Genomic DNA, 5348 nt, shown 5'->3' on the forward strand with positions numbered 1-5348 from the left:
TCATTGAATGTATTTAATCATTGACCCTAAATTATCACCAGTTCAACTAAAACAGAAAAATTTGTATGTCGCACATCAAATAAGACTCAGAAATATTACAAGTTCAAAAATGTCATGTTTACACGACGAAAACATTCGTCTAGAAACACACGGTCAAAAATGTTGCGTTAAGGCGATACAAACGATCGTGTCTTTAAATAACATGTATAGACGTTCAAAACGTTCGCGTTTACACGGACCAAAAAGACGTGTACAAACTGTGTGTGTTAATGCGTCCAAATTTCACGCGTTTCATATAATAGGTATTGTCCCCAACGGCGTTCCATACGTATGCGCTTCGTTATATACGATGTTAGCGTTCACATCACTGTTTTCTGCAAGCAGCATTAAACACACCCATTAACCGTGATGTCCGATTTGAACACAACTGACTCTTATGAACCGGTTCTTTTCAATGAATCAGTCAAAGGTGAGTTACTGATGTAAATTTGACTCACTCAGCGATTCAGAGTCATTATTAGCCTACTTCACAACGTCGATTCGACATGAACTGGACACCTTATCTTTTTTTTTCAACATTTGAAATAGGGCTGCACGATATATCGTTATCGCGATATTAGTATACGCGATATCAGTATCGCAGAGAGTTGCGATAATTGACATTTAATTTATGTGCCAAACATTTGTGCATTGCATGCATAGGTTGTCCTCATTTGACCAAACAGATGGGGGCTTACTATCTTTATACCCGCCTCCCAAGTCGGTTCTATAATGCTACTGGCTAGAAAGGGCAAATAGGTGAACCCAGTGGCTCAGAGCAGAAAATGAAAAATAAATACGGCAGGAGTATGAAGGGAGAAAATGACAGCAGCGCTGAACTTTTGCCTAAAAATAACTGTACAGGAATCAAAATTGCCATCGTTTATGCTCCCAAAAATGAATCTGCACAACCTCAAATTATATTTGGGAGCATTTGTGCGAGTGCGAGAAATTGTTGTGGTGCGACCTAGTTTCATTTCTTTACAAAACTTTTGCTAACCTAACTACTGCACAGACTGCTGTGAGCTGATGCGTTCGCCGTTCTCTCCAATATTACATAACCATTTAAACTTAATCTTTATTGTTACCTTTAATGAAGATTTGAGACATTAGCCGTCTTCCTGTCACTGACAATGCGCACCGCTGAACTTGGAACCGGACTTTTTTTTTTCTGAAATCTTTGTTCCGGATTTGCACAAACTGCATTGCAATTAGGGGTGTGTGGTTTGACGATTTTTGATTGTGGACAGTAAAAAGGTTCTGTACAACGTGGCATTCATTCACATCAGATGATAACTCAGCGGCCGAGTTCCACTCACGAAGGGGAGTATTTTCCACTGTGGACACGCTTTTCAAAATCCATGGTGTCCTCCGACTTTCAAATGGTTTGTTAAAGTAATCTCTTGTATTGCAGAGTGCATGTTATGCACTGCCGAAAGTTTTGCGCGATCCTTAAAACAAAACCAAAAGTAAAATGCGTAGGCTACGCGCATTTAAAAGCAATTTTAATACCCCACGTTTACAGAGCGACTCCCCAATGCACGCAAATTAGGCTAGATAAAAGATCTAGGCTGTTATTAGAATGTGGGCTATAATAAGTTGTGAAGTTGTCTATAACTCTGTATCATACTTAAAAAAAATTCGGTCTCTATTTGCACTTTGAATATTGAAAGAGTAGTCTACTTTGAATATGGCTGCATTTATTGTCTATTTTTTGTTATTTATACTGTATTTTTTTTTTTTTTTTTTTTTTTGAGGCTTTCAGAAACAGCCCATTTGATTTGCCTGGCAATTGGAATCAGCCATGAAGAATAAAGATCGGTGCATTACTAAAAAGAAATTGGGTGCTCCTAATTTTTTTTGATGCTCCTAACTTTTTGAAGTTTAATAGTAATTTTAATAAAATTTTTGTTTAATATGTTTTATTTAAAAAACAAAAACAAACAAAAAACGGGAAATATTTAGTTTAAAAGATGCTCTTACATGTAAATAAAAAGTAATGTTTGAAAGCAATTCATTTTGTGTTTGCAGGTCTATGGTAACAGCAAACCAGAAATCAGAATATCTGCTGAGGTTTTAAGCCATTCATAGTGTTTTAAAGTCAAAATTTTTGCAACTTCCTTGACATAATTTTTTTTTTTTTTAGCCTGAATTAGATTTAATTCGGAGGACAGAAGAATATCTACCTGTTTATTTTAGCATGATCATTACATATATAAAAGATTTTAAAAAATAGATAATAATAACAATAATAATTATTAAAGCATTTCTCTAGGGAAATGTAATATCGCAAGAAATATCGTTATCGCAATATTCAACACCAATATCGCATATTTTCCCAATATCGTGCAGCCCTAATTTGAAATGATTTCACAAAAATCATTAAGCCTATTGTTCACTGTTTGGCAGTGAGATACAATAGAAATAGAGTACAACTGTAATGTTAATGTGGGTGACATAGCCTATTAGAATTACACGATATTTGAGAAATATTACAGAAATACTGTTAAAGGCTGGAGTACACTACACAACTTTGAAAATCTAAACAGATTTTAAAACATTAGACAAAATACACTTACTGTCTTTGCAAACAATCTCAGTGTCACACCCCCGGACTTTCATGTTGGTTTCTCCCATTTTCCCCCGCAGTTCTGAGTGTTTTGGTTTCTCCCTCATTGTTGTCACCTGGATGTTTGTAATCAGTCTGTCTATTTAAGGTGTGTGTTTTCCCCTGTATTTTTGTCAGTCTTTAATGTTACCACTCCGTGTTCCTGTGTCTGCCTGTTTCCCATTGGATTTATTAAATGTACGCCTTTTTATTACGTCGTTGTTCGTGTGTTCCTGCCCGATCCGTGACACTCAGAGGAAAAACTGGGCATCTTAGGCCCGGTTTACACTAGTTCATTTTCCTTATTTAAATGCTGAGAGCGGTCAAATTCTACCTATATATATATATATATATATATATATATATATATATATATATATATATATATATGGGTACAACAATGAGCATGATGTCATTGTTTACATGGTTGTCAAGGATAAGCAGAGCGAATGTGGGCAGCCAATGCATTGTTTTCAAAAGTCTCCATTTTGGTCCATTTACACTGAAACGCAACCCTAGTGTTTTCAAACTTTTGCCACGATTTTCCCTTGATTTAGAGTCTGGAGAAGTTGATGCTAGTTGCCGATAGTCTGCAGATTTGAGCTGACAGATTTTATAGAAAATCACGTACAGTATTGGGGGTAACGCATTACGAGTAACGTGAGTTACGTAATCAGATTACTTTTTCGAAGTAACTAGTAATGTAATGGATTACTTTTTAATTTACAAGAAAATACTTTAATTGGCATTACTTTTTGTTTCTTTTATATATTTAATCCCATTTTATTAACCAATATCTTTGCTGTTGCCCTTTGTTGGTCCAATTCAACCATACTAATAAGCACATGATTCTGAGTATTAAGAATCAACATTTATGCTTAATTTTTCTCATTGCTAAAGAGTGTTGAACGTCCTTTTCCTACAGTTCTACTGTAGAGATGTCATTTTACATTTCCTTCAGCCTTAGGCTTATTCATTTCGCTTTTTGGTAAGAAAGGGCTTTTACATTTGCTAAAAACAAACAAGCAAACCCTGTCCAGATTAAAAAAGTAATGCAAAAGTAACACAAAAGTAATATAATGCATTACTTTCTATAAAAAGTAACGTAATTAGTTACTTTTTTACGGAGTAACGCAATACAAATAACAAGTAACGCGAGTTATGTAATCAGATTACTTTTTCAAGTAACATTAATATAAGCTTTTACATTTGCCAAAAATAAAACTTTTTATAGGCTATTAAAAACAAACAAGCAAGCCAGCCCAGATTTAAAAAGTAATGCAAAAGTAATGCATTACTTTACATAAAAAAGTAGTGTAATTACTTACTTTTTTAGGGAGTAACGCAATATTGTAATGCATTTTAGCTTCAGACTTTGATTCCATCCAGTCAGAGGATATCAAACATATCAAACCATTTTAGAACACATATTGTTTTCATTTGTCATGCATCTTATAGCAACAAGGCACATATTTCTGCGTGAGTTTATCTGAAGGACTGTAAAGTCTGTTAGTGTATGATCCTCAGTTGTTTAGCGCAAAATATCAAGTACGTTTGATATCCTTTGATTAAATGGAATCAAAGTCTGAAGCTAAAACATTTGTAACCTTCATACCCTACACGATTTTCTCTAAAATCTGTCATCTTAAATCTGCAGAACGGCACCTAGCCTCAACGTCTCCAGACTGTAAATCGGATAAAAGTTGTGTAGTGTATTCCAGCCTTTCCAAAATAGAGTGACAGAATGCAATCAGTATAATTTGTAATTTTATGAATTTGTCATTTGTTTAGTCTGGAGTCCTGCTTATTTAAAATTCAAGAAGAATGTATGCTGAAAAAAGTGACTGAGGTTTTTCCATCTTTCCCTTTCAGCATTCTTTGATGTCATTTTAATTGACAATTCCACCAAGAATCCTGTTCATGGTCAACAACTGATTCCTGATCCAACAACACTCTGTAGCTGTCCTCTGGAGTCAAAACCCGGAAAAAGCTACGGAACTGAAATCCCAAACTTCATGACCATGTTTCCTTCCGGATGTCCACGATCACAGTAGTCAGGCCCCTTTACCGGATCCTACGGACAAACTCAGCAAACCACACAGGCAGGCCACACGCTCATTCTGAATTCAAAACTTATACAGTTCCTCTGTTTCATTGTGCTGAACTTTATGCTGTGGTAGGTGGTGGCAGCTTTAACGATACGGCGACAAAAACACAGATTTAGTCTGCACTCAGAGTCAAAAGTCTATACTCAAAAAGTCTGCTCTACACTTTAATTGTAGGGTCCAAACATATTTCTAACCAGGTTTCTAACCAAACATGTAGAAAAGTCACAGAGCAAGCGATTAACTGAATCTTCAGACACATTTGTGATTTTAATCAATGAAATACCTCCAGCACTACCTCATATTGGAGGCCTGCGCTGGCCTAAAATACATTTGGAAAAGTGAAAAACTTCCGTCACTCTGTGGCTTTAAGCCCACGCAAGGCTCTGCAATGGCATTTGCCAGCCAGCCAGGAACAATTTCCCACGCTTTTACCCCTCTACGCCGACAGAAAGAGTGGCCGTCGGCTTTGCCTGAACAGCCTTCCTGAATCCTCGCTCTCTTGCGGCAGCGTGTGGCGTTTTATGTCTAGCTTAAGCCTGAGCAGTTATGTCGCCGTAAATTTAGCCGTTTCAGACATTCAGTCACTTCTCTCA

Source organism: Garra rufa, chromosome 2 (assembly GCF_049309525.1).
Source record: "Garra rufa chromosome 2, GarRuf1.0, whole genome shotgun sequence".
NCBI classification, from domain to species: domain Eukaryota; kingdom Metazoa; phylum Chordata; class Actinopteri; order Cypriniformes; family Cyprinidae; genus Garra; species Garra rufa.